Source organism: Engystomops pustulosus, chromosome 3 (assembly GCF_040894005.1).
Source record: "Engystomops pustulosus chromosome 3, aEngPut4.maternal, whole genome shotgun sequence".
Lineage (NCBI taxonomy): Eukaryota > Metazoa > Chordata > Amphibia > Anura > Leptodactylidae > Engystomops > Engystomops pustulosus.
This window is the reverse complement of record NC_092413.1, coordinates 78,429,905-78,451,808: the sequence shown is the minus strand read 5'-3', so window position 1 is coordinate 78,451,808 and position 21,904 is coordinate 78,429,905. Positions and strand designations below refer to the sequence as shown.

The following is a 21,904-nucleotide window of genomic DNA, read 5'->3' as shown; positions in this document are numbered from 1 at the left end:
CCACCTGCCCCACGTATGTCAAGTCTAAGAGCCAATAACCTCTAAACCAAACATGAAAAGTGCCAGTTCCATCAGAAGAGTCTTCCCTTCCTTGGCTACATCATCTCTGACAGGGGTCTTGTGGTTTTACGATGACCATGCCCAGTAGGACAAGATGGAATACAGAGATTCCTGGGCTTTGCAAACTATTATTGGCAGTTTATCCCGCACTTCTCCTCTCATATGCCTTCTATTGTGGCACTCACCAACACCCGTCTCTGGCCTCCGGCGGTTTAGGAGACCTTCTGTGAATTAAAGTCTTTAATCCACAATGAGAATAACTGGGTCTGAACAACTTCAACCTTGACAACATTAACAGCATAAGCTTCTTGATACTTCTTAACACATCTGGCAAGAATCCAAATTTTTACAGGACTTCTCACAGATATCCCAAAGAACTCCACATCCAGAGAAAGAAGCAGAGAAGGTGTCCAAACATGTTCCTTACAATTCAGCAGATCCATGAAGCAACAGGTGCCATCAGAGCAGACCCTTCCCCTGGAGCATAAGCCCGGGCAGGAAGGGGGCAACCTCTTAGCAAGAATTTTAGAGTTTAATTTCAAGTCTGTATTTAAAATCGATATGGGAAGAAAATTAGAGGGACAATCCAGTATTTTGCCCGTTTTGGGTAAAGTTGAGATGACCGCAAGCAACATCTCCTTAGAGATTGATCCCGGAGATTGTATAGTTGGGGCACTAGAAATTTAGCATGTACCTTATAGTATTCATTAGTGAAGTTGTCAGTGAAAGCATTAGTGAAAGCATTCTTATTGCTTTAAGAATTTCTTCCACAGAGATGGGGCACACCAGCACCATTGACTGCTCATGTGTTAAGACTGGTAAACTAATCGTGTTCAAGCCTCATGCTATCTGCGGAAGGCTGTTCTGTGTTACTATCATTCTGTAAATTGTACAACGTAGAATAATATGAAGTCTGCTGAGGATCATGCACCTTATCATTCCGTGAGTTGATCAGAAAGGGAATTCTATTCTTTGCCTCTCTTCTCTTTAGCTGGTTCACTAACACTCTACTTGCTTTATTTCCTAAGAAATAATGTAGAGCTTTCATCTTGCGCAAAGCTCGCTCATATTTATCAGAATCAATTTGTGTTCGCTGGCATTGTAACTCTTTTATCTTACTTCCCTATGTGTGCAAACTACTCTTTTTTATTCAAGGCATGTAGGAGTGACAGACCTGTGTGGATATGCAATCTCTTCTCTGCATTTTCCTTTTTATTAGCTGCCGTTAATCCCCTGAAATGGCCTCTCATGAACATTTTGCACCATAGAAATTCAGTTGAAATGTAAACAACATTGTTAGTGTGGAAGAACTGTGGTGTAAAATTATTTAACCTCCAACTGTTGGATCTTGGAATGTCATCTTTTTCTGAAATCTCTAAATGAATAGGTCCACAATCAGCTAGGGTCCAGAGGCCTTAAAAGTTTCCATAGAAGGTCACATGGTCATATTGAAATCTCCTGCAAAAATGGTAGAGCCCTGTTTACAAGATTCAACAACATACTGTAGAAGAGCACTGTGCATATACTGTTATTAGTGTATACAATATATCATTTATAGTACTGTGAAAGGTGAGCGCAAGTTTGAGTAGGCTAAATTAACCCGTACAGTTGCACCCCACGTCATGTGACGAGGCGGCGGCGGCCTCGCTGTGACAAATTGGTGGAAGCAGTGGGATAGGGACTCTCAGGAGAGCATCCAGTCACTGGTCCAACCTAAGCCCTATAGTATAAATCGTAAAGAGAGGGACCCCAATACCTTTACAGAGGGAAAACCTAAACACAATGTAACTGGGTACAGTAGTCCTACACTTAACTCCAATGGCATTTTGTCCAGCAGGGAGAGGGTTAAACATTTCACACTTGGTAGAGGGGACACAGAACTTAGTGTCTCTGCAGCACAAAGCCATAAAGTCAGCAGGGGGTCCCAGCACAGCAGTGTACAAGTGACCAGGGGAGATATTACTTGGCCTTATACACAGGACAAAGGACCAGATGGTTGATGTGCACAGGTAATCACATCTTATGAGAATGATTTTTATGGTATTGAACTTCTGCTATGTATTATTGCTTGGGAAAATATAAAATGGCGTGGGTCATTTCAAATTTGCACAATCTTGAAAGGGGGAGGTGTCAAGGAGATATTAATCGTGAATGTATGAGATTGGTTTAACAATAGGGTAATTACAAACTTTGTTTAAATATATGGCATCTATTTGTCACGGGCACCCCCGCGATCCATACCACGGATTGCAGGTGCCCCCGTGCCTCCGTGGCGGGCACCCCCGTGATCCATATCGCGGATCGCGGGTGCACCCGTGCCTCCCTCCGCTGCCCCGGTCCCGCTCCGGTGCACTCACCTCTCCTGGCTCCCACTCCCGCCCGGACTAGGTCTCGCACGCGGCCCCTCTTCCTAGGGCGCGCGCGCGGCACTGTCTCAAGATTTAAAGGGCCAGCGCACAGGTGATTAGTATTGGTCATTTCCTGTTTTGTATATAACCCTTTGTTTCCCATCATTCCCTGCCGGATCTTTGTGCCTCTTAGCCTTAGAGAAAGCTTCCTAGCGAGTATTGCTGTTTTCCTGTGTATTCCACTATTCCTGTGTATTCCTGCGTTCCAGTGTATTCCTGTGTGTTCCCGTTCCTGAGTCCTGTGTTGCCGTGTTACCTGTGTTCCTCCCTGTTGCTGTGTGCCTGTGTTCCCGTTCACACCTGCCTGGACCTCCTGTTGCTGACCCCGGACTTGAACCTGATGTTGCATCTCTGCCGCCTGCCCTGACCCTGTGCCTGGACCCGACTACGAGTTTGTCATCCGCTAAGGTACCTCGACCTCGGCTGCCACCATGGGCTAGTCACACCTGGGAACGACCTACTGGTATCCTGCCGCAGCAAGTCCAACCCGCTTTGCGGCGGGCTCTGGTGAAAACCAGGTGCCGCTAGGCTCCGTTTCCGGGTGTTGGCTAGTTACATCTCCCGCGGTGGTCCAGAGGATCCACTGATCCTAACACTATTGAAGTGTCCAGGCAGCTTTTATGACATCCTGGAGCTTTTACAGCCTGATAACCTCTGACCTGAAGACTGGTCTGTTCAGACCCGAAAGGACATTTGGTCTGCCTGCCGCCCTCTTCTGCATCAGGATTTTGAAACAAAAGACTGTTTAACCCCTTATTGACCGCCGTATCGGCTTTTTACGGCGGTCATTAAGGGTACTTCTTCTGACGCGTACGCCTTTCTACGGCGGCGTGTCAGAAGAAGATTTCGGGACACAGGGTCTCGCTGGTGCTGGTGTCGGCACTAACACCCGGGATCAGAAAAACTCTGATCCCGGGTGTTTAACCCCTTACACCCCGCGGTCAAGCATGACCGCGGCGTGCAAGTGTGTCCCCAGTGGATCGGACCCCTCCGGTGAGCTTACCGGGGGATCCAATCCCTCCTGCCGCTGCCCCGGGTCCCGACGAGTGACCCGAGGATGCAGGCTTCTCTCCCCGCCGGGTTCTGCCTTTCTGGCAGGACCCGGCTGTAAGTAACTGAGCTTGCGCGGCATGCTCAGTTACTTACACTATACACTGCAATACAAGTGTATTGCAGTGTAGAGGCTTGAATAAGCGATCGGATGATCGCTTATTCAAGCCAAGAAGTAGAAAATGTAAAAAAGTAAAAAAAAAAATTAAATCTTTTTATAATATAATTAAATAAATAAATAAAATAAAAGTCCCATGACCTCCCCAGTAACACATAATATGCAAATAAAGTAAATAAAACACAAAAACAATGTACATATTTGGTATCACCGCATCCCTATTAATCTGTACAAAAAATCTAAATCAATATTCAACCCGCTTGGTGAACTACGTAAAAAAAGCTCGGAAAATTTCCCATAATAGACAATTTTTCATCAAACACCATCACAAAAAATGTTCTAAAAAGTGATCAAAAAAAGTTACGTTCCCTAATATGATACGACTGAAAAGAACAACTGTTTTAGCAAAAAATAAGCCCTCAACCAGATCTGACAACAGAAAAATACAGAAGTTATGGCCCTGAAAAGTTGTCAATAGTAAAAACAATGCGGTTTTCTCCAATATTGGTTTTTCTCAGGAAAATTGAGCAAAAATAAGAAAAACTATATAAATGAGGAAACACCGCAATCGTAGTGAACCAGAGAATAAAGATAAAATATTATTTTTACGTCACGGTGAGCGGGGGAAAAAAATGCTAACAATCCAAAATAAAAATTGATGATTTTGTTTGTGTCCCCCTTGAAATAGTTAATTAAATCTCATGAATAAGCTTTAGACTCCCAAAATAAATTATCTATACATTGTATCTCATCCCATAAAAAATAAGCCCTCATATGTTCGCATTACCAAAAAAAATAAAAATGTATAGGTCGTACAATGTGACAATACAAATCTGCTGTGAATGGCGCCTCCATTCATTCTATACTCGGCCATGCGCCCGTACAGCAGTTTATCACCACATATGTGGTATCAGTACACTCGGGAAGAATTGGGCATCAAGCGTTGCAGTGCGTTTCATCATTTAATTTATTCTGAAAATGTCAGTTTTGGCCTAAATGAATGTATTTTCCAAAAAAATTCAATAGTTTCTAAATCGCAAGTCCATATTTTTTAACCCATGTGAAACACTTAAAGGGTTAATAGACTTAATAGAAGTTGTTTTACATATGTTGAGGGGTGAACTTTCTATAGTGGGGTAACTTATGGGGTTTTACTATTATTTAGGCCTCTCAAAGTCACTTGAAAGCTGAGTCGTCCCTCAAAATGTGAGTTTTGGCAATTTTCATGAAAATAAGAAAAATCGCACCTAAAGTTCTGCACCTCATAACATCCTAGAAAAATGACCGGAAGCATAAAATATCATCCCAACATAAAGCAGATATTCTGTAAATGTTAATTATCAAACTTTTTGGGTAGTTTTACTTCCTGTCTGGAAACCAGAACATTCCAAACTTGGAAAATGAAGAATTTTTACAAACTTTTGCCAAATTTTCACTTTTTTTCAGAACGAAACGCAAAACTTATCACTTAAATTTTATAACTAACATGAAGTACAATGTGTCACGAAAAAACATTCTCAAAATCATCAGGATATGTTAAAGCGTTCCGAAGTTATAACCAATTATCGTGAGACATGTCAGATTTGAAAAATCGAGTCTGGTCATTGAGCTGAAAACTAGTGTCGGTGATAAGGGGTTAAATATTCCTGGACTCTCCCCCCTCATTAACTTTGCCCAATCCTGAATGACCCTCTGGACTAATTAATTAATGGGAGGTTCTGAACCTGAACCAAGCTGAGAAGAAATAAAACAATATGAAATCCAGGAATGGGTGTTCACATTTTGGGGGCTGCTTGACAAGCTGAGTGTGTTCCTTATTTCTCCCACCTCCAGGGATCAGGATTTACTTTAAGTTGTAAGTTTCTGTTATTTTCTCCCTTTTTATTTTATAACTGTTTTGCTGTGTTGTGTGTCCTTTTATTTTGTAATTTTTTTGTTTTTAATATCTTTTTTATGCACTGATCAACTTTTTGTAATTAAAGATTTTCACTTTAATTTTGGTCCCTGTATGCTCTGCGAACTCATAGCCTTGTGAAGTGTGGTTAACTGTGTGACTGCTGGAGTGCTGAGCGTGCATGTCTAGTGGTGTGACAAGGTGACTGCCTGAGAAGGAAGAGTTGCGTGGGATACTTATTAGTCCCAGTATAAATGCAATAAGTGGTGGCAGCGGTTCTGGTGCTGGAGCTGTATGAGGTGTGATTTATGCTCAACTTATGTCCTGAGTGAAAGGTTTGTGCAAGTTTGAGTAGGCTAAATTAATCCGTACAGTTGCACCACACGTCACGTGACAAGGCAGTGGCGTCCTCGCCGTGACAAGTACAAATCATAATGTAGATGAATTCAGCTTGTTTGTTACCTAGGATTGTTGTAACCTGATACCTAATGCATACAGTACATATAGTGACACCCAGAAAGTTTCGCACTCAACTGAATTTAACTCAAAGAGATGGTTTAAGAATTTGACATTTCAGGTGAGAATAATTATTTACACTGCTGCTCTTTTTGCTCTATTGCTGTATTGGTTTAATGTATTGTGCTGCAGTATTTAGTTGATAATGTAATTGAAATAGATACAAAGAAAACTTGTACTGAAGTTGTGTCCACCCACCAAGTTTATGTGATTTTCTTATTTAAAATCTGATATATATATTGCTTTGTTTAGTGATTATATATGTGGTTATAGCATAGGATGAACTTCACTATAGTACTAAAAAGCCATTAAGACTTCAATTTGCAGAAACTTTTATAAAAAAATAATTTATAAAAAAATGCAACACACGCATTGAACCTCATATTTACTGCTAGATGCGTGTGACTGGTAAAACCCCTATGATGGTGGTGTGGAGGCTTTGATAGGAGAGGTGCCATGTGTGCTCGTTTATTTCTGAGAGAAACACCGCTGCTCTGGAATTTGCAAGTAGAAAAGCCTATGAATTTACTTTACCGAGAGGCTCCCCTCTCTTACGACTGTATTCTCCATCATACCAAGAGCCCCAGAGACAAGGCCAGCATTGGTGAAGGGAAAGGTTGGTCACTTTATGGGGTCTTCCTTTACTGTAGCATGGAAATAATAGCTGGTCCAAGTATAGATTTTCTTTTATTAAATAATTTCATCAATAATGTTAATTCCATTAAAAATCAATGCTAAATCTGATATTGTTACAGATTCTGTCTCACAAAAAAGTTAAATAAAAATCAAAAGTTCAGATTAGAGATGGGAACATATTTCAAAAATTTGATTTGCCAAGTTCACCAAATTTTCCAACAAAATTCGATTTGACCCAAATTGAATCATGGCGAATCACGTTAAAAAACAGGTATTTCCTGGCTGCAGAGAGACTGTAGGCTGTTGTTGAACGTTGTGCCATGCCCAAATATGCATAGGGAGCGTGGTTTGGTCTTCAAACAATGTTGTGTTTTAGTATGACACGTACATGACAGCCGCCACTCTTTGAATTGCTTCACTCTTCAATTCCATGTGCAATTACAGGGGCCAACTTGACCAAATAAGTGAAGCTGGAACACAGCCTGACAAGGTAACGTCTGTGCCAGCTAGAAAGGACTGATCTAAGGGCGAAGATCCCACTATAACATCAAAGAGTTCTGTTCTGTTAAACGCTGATACATGTAGAAACCCCCCAAAAGAGTAGAGAGGGTGTCAGCAGTAATTTTGCATTGACGTCACTGATCATTTTGCCCTTCATTTCATCCGTCAGTGTCCGTTTTCAATCGGTCAATAATCCATAATCAGTATAGCTAAAGCCAAAAACAAACAGGAATGGATCCAAAACAGAGATGACCAGTAAATAGGATATTTGCATGTCCTCTGTGTGCTGCATCAACTCCTGCTTTTGGCTATCAACCCTGAAGCTTTTCATTCCTTCTGACAGATGAAATGAAGGGGAAAACCAAAAGTAGTGGCAACATCATAGAGTGGTGGAGGGTGAAAACAGCATTATGGAAATTACAGGGTGTTCCAGGGAGACAGCGGTCAGTTGGCAGCAGCATGAGTAGGCCGCAGAGTGGCACAATGACAGAGTGTGGAGGTGGTAGCAACATTGTATGCCACATAGTGGCAGAATGACAGACTGTGGAGGTGGCGGCAGCAGCAGCATGATGTCAGAGAGTGGTACAATGACAAATTCTTTAGCTGGCAGCAATTTTGTAGGCCACAGTGTGGCACAATGACAAAGTGTGGAGGTGGCGGACGAAAGCAGTAGGAGGTCAGAGAGTGGCACAATGACAAATTCTGGAGGTGGCAGCCACATGGTAGGCAACAGTGTGGCACAATGACAGAGTGTGGAGGTGGGTGACAATTCCAGTCACTGGTAAAGATGGTGGGAGGCAGATGGACACCCTGGACTTTGAGAAAAAAATCACTCCACCAACTATGTGGATTTGACACGGATTTCTTGATATCTACTTTAGCAACAAAAAAGAATAGAAATATGGGGAATACAGAACCCCAAAATTAATGATCGTTATTGTGACAGGGGTATCCATGCTATGTTCCGTTGGATATATTTTTATCAAAGTTTTCAATAAAGAAGTCTGATGTTTTTACTCACCGAAGACTGTGCCAGAATATTTGCTTTTTTTGCAGCAACATGGTAGGCCACAGAGTGGCACAATGACAAAGTATGGAGGTGGCAGCAGCAGAAGCAGGAGGTCAGAGAGTGGCACAATCACAGTGTGTAGGTGGGCTGCAGCAATAGCAGCAGCATGAGGCCAGAGAGTGGCACAATGATAAATTCTGAGAGTGGTAGCAACATGGTAGGCTAATTCCAGTCACTGGTAAAGATAGTGGGAGGCAGATGGACACCCTGGACTTTGAGAAAAAAATCACTCCACCAACTATGTGGATTTGACACAGATTTCTTGATATCTACTTTAGCAACAAAAAAGAATTGAAATTTGGGGTATACAGATCCCCCAAAATGGACACCCTGGACTTTGAGCAAAAATCACTCCATCAACTATGTGGATTTAACATAGATTTCTTGATATCAACAAAAAAGAATTAAAATTTGGGGTATACAGATCCCCAAAACGGACACCCTGGACTTTGAGTAAAAGTCCACTCCCTTAGCTGCTGAGTACAAGCAGCTAGACGCTAGAGACAGCAAATGCAGTGTGAAATGATAGGATTGCAAATGGCTGTCTGTTTTTATAGGGCTGTGACATCACATAAGCCTGCCAGTCACTGATTAGATTAAAGGTCTGCACATGTGATCGAGGGTGTTCCTTTCTTCTTCCCAGAGTTCTCTTCCCCATGTAGCACGTTGTGCTCACGGCAATTTTGCTAATAATGGGGAAAAAAATTGTTCCCATGAATCACAATAAACTTTGGATTCGTGCCGAACCGAAGTTCTCCTGAAATTCTAAACGAATTCCACCTCGTTAGAATCGATTCGCCTATCTCTAGGTCAGATGCAAACAAAATGATACCATTTAAAATGTTTTCTTACATGGCAAAAACAACCAAGAAACTGCTCCATTGAAGAAAAACAAATAATGGTGACACATACTCTGCAAAAAAAGATGCTAAGTATGTGTTATATAATAACTAGTGTTATAACTTATAGAAGTTCTAGAAGTGTTAGAGTTCAATCCCAAGCTCCTGCTATTAGAGTTTTTTTAATAGATCATTTTTATTGATTAGCATTTTTTAAAACACGGGGGCACATTTACTAAGGAATTTGGACCAGTTGTCTGTCAGACTTTGCATGTTCTTTTAGGTGCAAACTGCATACACAGCTATTTAAGAAGTGTCAGCAGCACATGTGTGTCGCATGTGACCCTTTTGTGGTGCAGCTGCATTAGGCATCATCCAACACAAATTAGGGGGCGTTCTGGTGCTCCATATTTATCATGCAAAGTCCAACAGAATTGTGTTGCAAGCCCTATGTTAAAGGTGCACCAAAAAAAAAGTGCAGGGAGCACCAGATTCTTGAAGAACATGCACCAGAAGTCCTAAATCTGGCTCCTTCTGCACTATACACAGGCAAACTTTTGTAAATTGTGATTTGTAGATTTTTTTACAAATACTTTATAGTTGCACTGTGTTTTACTATTATCATTATTATTATTATTAATCAATTGTGTACCATTGGATTCTATTATTATATACTAGATAGAAAGTGTGGCATTATATTATGGCAGTGGAGCATAGATTATTTTATTTATAAATAAAGTCACATACTTTTTTTTATTTTGATACTAGATACTTAGTCCCACAATTGTTCTACTATATTCGTGTGCATCTAAATTACTGGATGTGCCTTTCAGTTTCTGAAATGGATCTTGCCAAAACCACATGCACTTTGCCAACATTCTTTCTTAAGTTTGTTGTTAATCCTTAGGTGTGTTTTATTACACCTAAGGTGTGTTCTATCTTTATGGCATACATTAACTGCATAAGGACCAAGGCAACTTTAGATTTAATGTGAACCTGTCACCAGGAATGTCATTTTCAGTTACTGACAGGTACCAATAACCTATAGTATAGTCAATACCTTTATCAGCATTCTGAATCATTTCAGTGCTTTATAAAGTTTAGATTACCTGGCTCCCTGCAGCAGTCTGTGTCCTCATACAATCTTACCCTACTCCACACCAATCCTCCCTCCCTCCCTTGCATGTTCAACACACATGATGACAGGAAGTAGTGAAATGGGGTAAACTGGCAGAGTCTGGAGAAGAGACTGAGACACAGGCACAAAGGTTGCTGCAGAACAATATAAGGGTGAGCTGGGAGGGAAGAATGTGAGGGGGAGGGAGAAACACAGCTTAAGAGCGTGGTGGGGGAATAATGTGAGGAGGTCACAATGTTAGGAGCAGCTAGGGAGTCATCTGTCCCTCTTTCTCCTCCACAAAAGTTGGGAAAAGGGACCCTCTAAGGGTCACTCCAGGGTCTACTTAAAACTGGAGTCTGCACTGATCTCAGGGCTTGTATGTTTGGAGATATAATAAGATCTGGATTGTGTGAGAAGCCTAGTGGATACCTACTAGTGTCTACATATTGGGGGTCATTTACTAAGGGCCCGATTCACATTTTCCCGACATGTTACCCGAATATTTCCGATTTGCGCTGATTTCCCCTGAATTGCCCCGGGATTTTGGCACACGCGATCGGATTGTGGTGCATCGGCGCTGGCATGCACGCGACGGAAAACCCGACGGATTCAGAAAAACCGCCGCATTTAAAAAAAAAATCTGTCGCGGAGCTTGCACTTACCTTCACTCAGCCAGGCTCAGTGAACTCCGGTGCGTTCCGATGCTTTTCAGCACAGCAGCGCCATCTGGTGGATAGCGGAGGAACTACCTTAATGAATCCCGGCCGGACCCGAATCCAGCGCAGAGAACGTGCCGCTGAATCGCGAATGGACCAGGTAAGTAAATCTGCCCCATTGTCTGTTTGTTTTTAAAGGGGTTGGCCACTTCTGCACCTAACCAGCTTCCGATGAGCACACAGTTGTGTGCATGAGGACTAAGATAATGAAGACATGGTAAATCATAGTGGCAAAACATGAGTTTGGCAAACTTTGCTATAATAGAGGATACCGGGGGCTTTGGGAGTGAGGAAGGGGGAGGGGGTTATCCTGGTACTGAGAACTCCTAGATGGCTATATGGCACTTCAGGGCATTGTTGTTGGCTGTCTCCGTCAGAGCTTGGAGAGCCTTGTCTGTTGACAGGGGAAGTGGTATGGAGTATACCCATATACAGACTCATTGTTGGAATTACAATATTACACACAATAAATCACCACCTGATTTATTGAAAGTACAAATTTTATTAACATATGCAGAGTTCATAAACATTACAATCACCACGACATAAAATCAACCCATAATATATAGAAGACTAGTGCATATAGCTATACAAAACATATATAAATGAGTAAAGTGCCAAGTGCCAATATAGTATAATTACTAAAGTAACAGTGTATCAATCAAAAAATAGAGCATATACATATGCAAATACAACAAATACATATCGGTGGCAGTACAGGACCCGGCTGTATATCAAATACATATATACCATGATACAATAAAACATTAAAAGTGCATAGTGCATGCAAACTATTATTTAGCATACCAATCCGCCTGCATAATTCAGTAGACACAAGTGATGTACAACAAAGACCCCGACGCGCGTTTCGCCGTCGTTTCCTCAGGGGGCACTGAAGTGGTATGGAGGTCCTCTTGATTTTTGATGTGTAAGTGCCATGAAACCCATGTTTTTAAGTATTTTTTCCTAGTACCTGATTCCGAGTGTGCTAGTTTTTCAAAGCAGCATATTTCATTTACTTTTCTTAGCATTGGGAAATTGTTGGTGGGTTTATTGTTTCCATAAAACAGGTATTATCAATTTAGCTGCAGTAATGAATATTGTAGCTAGGTTATGTTTAGTAGGAATATATGAGTCTGTAGGCTTGTTTAAGAGAATGGTACTAGGTAGGTGCGGTATAGTGATGTTACTCACTTCAGAGGCTACTTTGAGTACTGTGTCCCAGAATTAGAGTAGGCTGGGGCAGGACCACCATATGTGTGTCATGTTTCCTAAATGGCCTCCGCACCTCCAACATTTATCCTCTATCCCATATACCATTTGTTGCCAATTAGGTGTTTTATACCATCGTGTGGTGTAGGAATTTTCTTTTATATGAACGCATCTTGAGAGTTCTCAACGATAAATTTATGTTCTTGTAGTGAAAAAGTGTCTCCTAATTCTGCTTCTCACTTATTTATTAATGAGTCCAATCCCGTATTTTGGGAGATTAGAATCATATCACTTAAAATTTTAAAGGGTTTCTTTACCTCGAGTTTATGGGAGTTTGTTGAATAAGTGTTCAGTTGTTATTATGGGTTCCATGTCCATGAAAGAGGAAACAGTGTGATGTTTTAGCAGGTTCCAGAATGTGTGGTTTGGAGGTTTAGTGTCAGAGACCAAGTATCGTACCATATCTAAGGGTAGGATTGGGTGGGCAGGTGACATTAAACCTAGCTTAATTTTGTATTTCTGGAATGTTATAAGGGGTCATTTTAGTAGGACACTTGCTAAGGAGGTAGGTAGTGTTCTTAGGCCCCATAGTTTCACCTATTCATGAATTGTTAGTAAGCTTTCTTCCAAGGCGCAATATATGTCCCTTGGAGGATTTTGTGTTAAGTCAATCCATCTTGACAGGTAGTAGGCTGAGTATAGGGTGTAGATGTCTGATAGACCCATTCCTCCTCCTGGTGGTCTTTGAATAAGTAATTTATAGCTTAGCCTTGGTTTCTTGCCATTCCATAGGAATTTGGACAAGAGTTTATTTACTTGGGTGAAAAACGATTTTGGGGGTCAGATAGGTATGGTTTATAGTAAATACAATATTTTAGGGATGACATAGGTGAGGAGGAGATTTTTTTTCCCCATCTAAGATATGTAAGGGACTTTTAGGGTCTGTAATTAAAGGGCTATTCTCATCTGGACATTCACATTCAGTTTCATTAACCCCTGGGCGCACCACGACGTTATACTACGTCCCCGGGGCTACATGCTTAGCGCACCGGGACGTAGCATAACGTCCAGCTTCTGGGACCGGCTCACGAACGGAGCCGGTACCAGAAGCAGCGGCTGTCAGCTGTCTATCACAGCTGACACCGCGCTGTAACACCCGTGATCGGAGCCGACTCCGATCGCGGGTGTTAACCCCTTACATGCCGCGGTCAAGCATGACCGCGGCGTGTAAGGGTGTTCCTGCTGTGGATCGGATCCATCGTGCCGCTTACCGGGGGATCCGATCCTCTTCCGGGCAGCTCCAAGGACTGGCGTGTGCCCCGGAGCTGCCCGGTCTCCATGGCAGCCAGACCCCTTCCGGGTCTGACTGCAAACTGTCTGAGCATGCGCAAGCTTGCTCAGACAGTTTACACTGCTCTACAATAAAATAGTATTGTAGAGCAGTGTATTGGACTTAAACCAGTGATCAGAGCATCACTGGTTTAAGTTCAAGTATGTATAAGTAAAAAAAATGCAAAAACAGTTAACACTACACATTATAATAAATAAAAAATAAATACATAAAATATAAGCCCCTAAAATGTCACTTTCCCATAAAAAACTAGTATAAAGTATAAAAAACATAAAAACACAAAAAACCCGCATATTTGGTATTTATTGGTATTGCCGCGTTCGTAACAATCTGCATAATAAAACAGAATTGTTACTGGACCCGCACGGTAAACGCCGGAGGAAAAAAACGTTCCGAAAAAAGATAATTTTTAATTAATACCCTATAAAAAATGCTCTAAAAAGTGATTTAAAAAATTTTATGCACTCTAAAATAAGCCCACTAAAAAGAACAACTGTTCTCGCAACTGTTCTCGCAAAAAATAAGCCCCTAACAAGATTTGTCAGCCAAAAAATAAAAAAGTTATGCATATAAAAAGATGGTGATGCTAAAATGAATAAGATTTTCTCCAAATTAGTTTTTATTCAGTACAATTGAATAAAATACACAAAACCCCCACATATTTGGTATCCCTGCGTCCGTAACAATCTGTATAATAAAACAGAATTGTTATTAGATCCGCAAAGTGAACCCCGTAAAAAACAACCTAAAAAAACTCTCTCTGATAAAGATGATTTTTTATTAATGCCCTTTAAAAATGCTCTACAAAAAGTGATTTTAAAAAGTTACACAATCTAAAATAAGACCACTAAAAAGAGCTATCATTCTTGCAAAAAATAAGCCCTTAAACAGATTTGTGAGGTGAAAAATAAAAAAGTTATACATATGAAAGACGGTGATGCTAAAATTAACAACAATTTTGCCAAATTACTTTTTATTCAGTAAAAATGGTAAAAAATAAAAAATATATATATAAATGAAGTATTTTCATAATCGTGGCGACCCATAAAATAAAAATAATATACTATTTTTATGGTATGGTTAACGGCCAAAAAAAAAACACATAAAAATTTTCCTAAAAATTGATGATTTTCATTTCCTCCACCAACAAAGAGTTAATTAAATCTCACCAATTAGCTGTAGATGCCCCAAAATTACATACCAGAAAAGTGCATCTCATGTGGCAAAAGAAATAAGCCCCTATAGGTCCACATTAAAAAAAATTACAGCCTGTACAATGTGACATAGCAAATCTGATTTGGATGGCGCCTCCTGAGAAATTGGGTATCAAACTTTGTGGAGCCTTTTTTAATTTAATCCATTTTAAATGTTTAATTTTCCACCCAAAATGAGTGTATTGTGAAAAAATATTACAATTTGCAGACTCCACCTCCGTTTTGTTTTAACCCCTATAAAACACGTAAAGGGTTAACAAACTTCTTAAAAGTAGTTTTTCATACGTTGAGGGGTGTAGTTTCCACAATGGGGTAATTTATGAGTCTCGCTATTATTTAGGCCTCTCAGTGTCAATTAGAAGTTGAGCAGGTCCATCTAAGTACGGGTTTTGGCGATTTTACAAAAAATGTGAAAAATGGCACCTAAATTCTGAGCCTCATAACATTCTAGTAAAATATGTGGAATCTTAAAAAACCATGCCAACAGAAAGCAGACATTTGGGAAATGTAAGTTATGAATTTATTTGGGTGCTTTGACTATCTGCATCAAAAGTAGAGAATTTAGAACGTTGAAAATAAAGAATTTTTCAAAATTCAAATTTTGTTTTTTTTCATAACTAAACGCAAAAGATTTCATCCAAATTTGTAAACTAATTTGAAGTACAATGTGTCACGAGAAAACAATCTCAAAATCCCCTGGATATCTCATAGCGTTCCAAAGCTATAACCACTTATAGTGACAGAGGCCAGATTTGAAAAATGGGGCCGCGTCCTTTAGGCCAAAAGATGCTGAGTCCCCTAGGGGTTAATCTGCCATATATAAACATTTCTTCAATTAGATGTTATTAATTTTTTTTTACTTGTGTGAAGATAATTTCTTATAAATGTAGTCATATGGTCCCTCAGAAACAAGACTGTGTCCTTAGATACGGCCACCTCTGCTGGAGTGATTGCACAAAGAAACAAAGTTTTTGTATATGAAATGTCCGGGAGTTCCTGCATCTCCTACAGCCATCCTGTGGTAATGATCACTGAAGCCTAGCAGTCAGGCAGGACTCTATAGCACATGTCTGGCCACTGCTGCCAAAATGTGAGGTGGTTGTATCCTAGGAAGCTATCTCGCTTCTAAGGGACAACATGGATACATTTATGAGAAATTATCTTCACACAGGAACATTTTCTTAAATAACATCCAATTGAATAAATGTTTACAGATGGCAAATGAATTAAATTAAATGTGAATGCCCAGATGGGAATACCCCTTTAAGTTTGTATTGATGCGACTAAAGGTGTGTAGTTTAGGGAGTATAGTTTATCTGGGTTAGCTGGGAGTTGTATTCCTAAATATTTTATTTAGGTCTCCGGCCACCAAAAAGGGGATGTTCTCTTCAGGTAGTTCATGTCAGACTGTGGGGCTGTTATATTTAGTACTTCAGCTTTGGAGAGATCTCCGAACTCCGAGATTAGATGCATAGGTCTAGGGACTGCAACAATCGGGTTTGTTGTTATAAGCAGCAGATCATCTGCAAATGCTGCTGTGGAGTTTGTGTACTGGTCTACCATCAAGCCTTTTATCAGGGGATAATTTCAAATTTTTTGTATCAGTGTCTCCATACATAATTTAAATAGGGCTGGGGATAGGGGACAGCCCTGTCTCATCCCGTTACTTATATTGAACATTGCGGACAGGGTGCCATTTATCTTGAGTCTCCCACTTGGGGAGAAGTATAATGTGAAAACAATGTTGACAATTTTTTGGGGAAGGACAAAATGTTCTAATGTAACTTTCATATAGGGCCTATCAAATGCCTTCTCGGCATCTGTGCCAAGAAGGGTTAATGGGACACCTGTCTTGCATGTTCTGTGAGTCTTATAAGGTGACAGGTATTTTCTTTTCCTTGTCTGCCTGGGACACACCCTGCCTGTTCAGGGCAGACAAGTTTGGTCAGGAGGGGGTTTAGTCTCATTGCTATTGCTTTTGCCCACCATTTCAAATCAACATTTAAAAGTGAGATAGGGCGATAATTTGCACACGATTTGGGGTCCCTACCTTCTTTGGGGGAAATTGTGATGTGGGCCTCCAGCGATTGTGGGTGTAAAGTTCCCTCATCTAGTAAATAATTGCAAGCTTAGTAAAGTGTGGGAGCGTCATTTTGAAAACCTTGTAATAGGTTGTAGTGATACCATCTGGGTCTGGACTTTTGTTGGGGGCCATAGAATTTAATATTTTCTCCAATAACTGCTCTGTGAAAGAGGCTGCCTATTTTTCTATATCTTTTTTGCCTAGTTTTGGGAGATTGCAAGTAGAGAGAAAATTTGACAATTTATCTTGGAAGGAGGTGTTATTTGTGTTATTGGTCTTGGGTTGTGGTAGGTTGTAGAGGTTATTTAAGAATTTCCGGAAGGCTTCTGCTATTTGTGGTTTATCTCTGGTGGAGGATAGGGGGCCTGTTGAGATTTTTGCAATTTGGGCCTTTTCACTTTGACCCCTTAATAGGGCCGTCATAAGGGAGGTAGGTAGGTATGGGGATGGGGGTGGGGGGGTATAAGGAGCCCTCTTCGGTTAATGACCATACTCACAACCTCCTCATTGAAAAGATTATAAGAGACTCGGTTCTAGTATGTTCTCGCGTGGGTCTTCTTCAGCCGGGGCGATCTGGAGTGGTTCACGGTGGTCCACGGGGTGAACAATTCTTGCTCCAACGGCAACCATGATGGGATGTCAATTGGTGCAATTCCCAGGAGCGACCAGGCTGACGAGAGATCAGCTGTTGTCTTAATTATAATTTGTTGATAATCTTTAGTTATAGAGAGTACAAAAGGATATAGCCACCTGAAAGGTAGATGTAGGCTGTGAACCGCATCTAGCAGTGGTTTAAGCAATTTTCAACGTGGTTGAGGCCAGATCTTGGAATAGTAAAATTTTGGAATCCTCAAATTTAATGTCTCCTGCTTCCCTTCCTGCTTAACTTAATGCTGTGGTATCCGTGTATTTCTCCAGGCCGCAAATTACATCTCTGGGCTGTTCATTTGCTCTGGGCTGAGTGCGGAGCGCTCTATGTATGCATTCTATATGAACCTGCAAAGGTCTGTCTGGGCCTATAATGGATGTTAATATGGCGTCTGCTACTGCTGGCAGCTGGTCATGCTCTGTACTTTCAGGAAGGCCTCCCAGGCGTATGTTTCTCCTTCGGCTCCTGTTTTCCTGGTCTTCTACCTTTGTTAATGCCTTGTTAATGAGGCTGTAGTGTATAAGTAGAGAGTCTCTCACCTTCACGTTAAACAACAGCAATTCACTCTGTACTGTCTCCACGTGTTCTACCCAGTGGCCGAGGTGTTTGATGTCTGTTTTTATTTCAGCTAATACTTAGCCAGAGGGCTTAGCGCTTGAATAGGATCTTTTTAACAAAGAATCTTGAGGCTGGCCCTATAATACAGTAGAAACATAGAGCAGACATAATATAATTGAGATCCCCAGAACAGACCTACAATATAGGAGACCCCCAGATGTATAGTACTGGAGACACCCTGCCATCAGAGCAGACGTATAATACTGGAGACCTTCCAAAACCAGACAAAGAATACTTGGAGACCCCTCAGAACAGGCACATAATACTGGAGACCCCCCAGAGCAGTCACTAATAGTGGAGACTCCCCCAGAGCAGGCAGATAATACAGGAGACCCCCCCCCCCCAGAGCAGGCACTAATACTGGGAACCGCCCAGCACATCCTAGACAGGAGATGCGCATCCAACCTGACAGTTGGGATGAGTTTATGGTCAGATACATAAGAAACCAAGTTGCAAAGAACACGACAAAAAGAAAAACATAAAATAAAGGGGCACTATTAAACAATCTTCCACTGAGAATTCAGTATATGAAAAAATCACTAGACAATTTTCTGAGAGTAACTGGGATCCTGTAGGTGGTGCTCTAATGGATGGATCGTGTTAGATACAGAAATCTTCAATCACAAGGATATTAGTACGCAGAAAAAAGTTGGCTCTCACCATCTTTTAAAAAACTTCTTTTTTCTGTATTTTAACCCATTAAAACATTTTCTGTTGTACAGGGAGAGGTAGGACGACAGGAAGGAAGGGAAAGTGAGAGGGACGAGTTGTTTCGCGCTGTCCTAGCGCTTCATCTTGCCTGTTTTTGCATGGCGTTCCACCTGTTTTTAAATGGTTCGCCCTGCAAAAGAAGCAATGACGTCATAGGTACACTCCTTCAACCTTAACATACTGCAATTGGTTAAAGATAAAAACAAAGGGTGGAGCCAAACATGGTTACTCCCCAAAGAAGGCCAAATGTTGCATTGGACCAATCACTACATAGGTGGGTGGGGCTAACCGCTAGGACTACATCGGACCTGAAACGAAACTGCGTTGTTGCTTTTCTCCAATCACTATTTAGATGGGCGGAGCTAAAAGCTAGGACTACTTCGGACCTGGAAGAAAACTTCGGTACAGGAAAAATCACATGATTGTTGGTACAGACTGAACGTCATTTTCGGGGGCATGGTCTAAAGAAAGGAGGAGCTAGCTATGACGACATAATATCCAATGGGGAGCTAAGGGGGCGTATTTTAAGATGGGAAACACCATGGGACCTAAAAAGAGACTGATCGATTTTATTTTGAAAAATCTATGCTGGATTATGATCAATATGGAGTATTAGGGGCATGGCCAAAGACAATGATGTCTCGAAAGACTTATAGTACATATTCAAAACGAAATTTTACCCTAAACACATTAAAACATGGTAAACAAATGGCAAAAATTATTCACAAGAAAAATATGCAACATATGCAAAGGGATTCATAGGAAAACTCCCATATAATTTTTGTCATTTAACCTCAGTGCTCCCAGAGCCTTTGTCTTCATTATCCACCAAGCTTCTCTCCTAAGTAATCATCTCTGCCTATCTCCCCCATTGACTGGAATAGGTACTGATTCTAAACCTGCAAACGAGAACATGTTAACATGTTCTATTAGCCGAGGAGCCCCTTTTCCATTTTTGATGAAACGGGTGAACAAAGTTCTAATTGTTTTGCCTATATTAAAACGTCCACATGGACAAAAAATAATGTAGACAATGAAACTAGATCTGCATGTAATAAAGGAGTGCACTTTGTGGTTTATACATCCTATTTGTAGCATTTTCCCCAGAATCATTTGGGGGCAGTGGTTACAACTGCCACACCTTTAGTTCCCCCATAGGACCATTTTCTTTAGCCAGGTTCCCTCATTTTTGGACCCGCACAGTCTGCTACACACTAGGAGGTCCTTAATGGTCCTGCTTTTCCTGAAAGTGACAATAGGGCTATTATCGGCTACTGCTTTAATCTGTGGGTCAGATTTTACAATACAGGCAGTCCCCAGGTTACATAGAAGATAGGGTCCGTAGGTTTGTTCTTAAGTTGAATTTGTATGTAAGTCGAAACTGTATATTTCATAATGGTAGATCCAGACAAATACATTTTTTGACCCAGTGACAATTGGAGTTTCAAATTTTTTTGCTGTAATTGGACCAAGGATTATCAATAAAGCTTCATTGCAGACATCATTGCAGCTTGGGGCTATAGTAAAGCATCCAGAGAGCTTCACCATATTTCACAGTGGGCAGAGGGGTCCGTCTTTAACTATGGGTCGTCTGTAAGTCGGGTGTCCTTAAGTAGGGGACCAAGATGGCTTCCCTGACCCGTCAGAAGTTAATAACAGTGAATTAGAGAATGTGTTATTTTTTTATCCTGAGTATATATATGAAACTTGTCTGGGTATACCCCTTTAAGCAGGGTAATTCTCTTCCAGAAACCAGGAATAGGGGGCATAGTGCCATAAAGGCACCTTATGCATGTCACACACTGGGGTGTGGGAAGAATCTCTGGGGCTAAAGTCTGTGGACTCCCTGGAACACCGCGGGGGATAACGGTGCTAGTCGCAACCCGGGAGCGGAGTCTAAGTGGACTCCTGGTCTACGCCAGAGCCTGCTGCAAAGCAGGATGGTCTCCACGGGTGCGACCAGGCCCGCGGTGGCAGCCAAGGTAGGGACACGGGTAGGCAGGACCACTGGTAGACAGGACCGCCACAGGACCACAGGACGGCCACAGGATTACAGGACCGCCACAGGACCACAGGACGGCCACAGGATTACAGGACCGCCACAGGATTACAGGACTGGAACATGGGAACACCACAGGAACACCAGAGGAACATGGGAACACCACAGAAACACGGGAACACCTACAGGAACACGGGAACACCTACAGGAACACCACAGGAACTTGGGAACTCGAAGGCGCCTGGAAACGCTCAGGAATCACGGAGTCATCTGGAAATGCTCAGGAGGCTTTCTCTTCAGCAGAATGACCTGAAGATCCGGCAGGGGATGTTGGGAGTCGCCAGGCTATATAGCAGAGTCGGGAATGCCAGCACCAATAAGGGGGATGCTGGCCCTTTAATTCTTAGAGCGTAGTCAGGAGACAGACCTGCGGCCTGGACGGGACCGCGATGGAGCCATCAGGAGCCGGGACAGGTAAGTACTGACCTGGGGGAGCACATGGCGGAGCACGAGTGTTTCCCGCGATCCGCAACATGAATCGCGGGGGCACCTGTGCCATGACTCCACAGCGGAACCGGGCAGCGCATGGGTGCACCCATGATCCGAGACGTGGATCGCGGGGTCACCTGTGACAATGCATTTCCATGGAGAACGACACATTTATGGAAATAATGCAGATAGAGAAAAGGGGCACTCCCGACGACAGTCTTAGTGAGAAAGGTACACCTCCTTCTTAGTTTCTCTGAGCCTTTTCTATTGGAGGGCTGACAACATGTATTTTATGTGGTGGTGCTCATACCCGTAACGGCAATAGATATACAATAGGTTGTCCATATGAAATATAGAAGAGAGGAAAGGTAGGCACTCACCACGTATTCTTAAAAATTCTTCTTTTATTCAAACATCTTTAAAAATTGGCACACACAGGGAAGGGAGCATAACATGCTGTGGAGCGTTCCAGGGACGAGTCGTTTCGCGTTACTGTCAACGCTTCATCTTGCCTGAAACCCTTGGCGTTCACGCCTGATTTTTAAATCGGGCCGCCAAGGGTAGCTTGGACACACCTTCACCTTAATAGATATGCTATTGGTTAAAAACAGAGTGGGGCGGGGTGACGTCACGTCAACTCCGCCCTTTTAA

General features: G+C 41.8%; 1 protein-coding gene across 3 annotated transcripts in view; it reads left to right on the top strand.

The window, feature by feature from the left end:
* Nucleotides 1-5,971: 5,971 nt before the first annotated feature.
* UNC93A (unc-93 homolog A) overlaps nucleotides 5,972-21,904 on the top strand; it is a 133,366-nt gene continuing 117,433 nt past the window's right edge. For all 3 annotated transcript variants that reach the window (XM_072141173.1, XM_072141172.1, XM_072141171.1), the window contains exon 1: nucleotides 5,972-6,107. The gene's annotated coding sequence lies outside the window, so the exon portion shown is untranslated. The remainder of the gene's footprint in view (nucleotides 6,108-21,904) is intronic.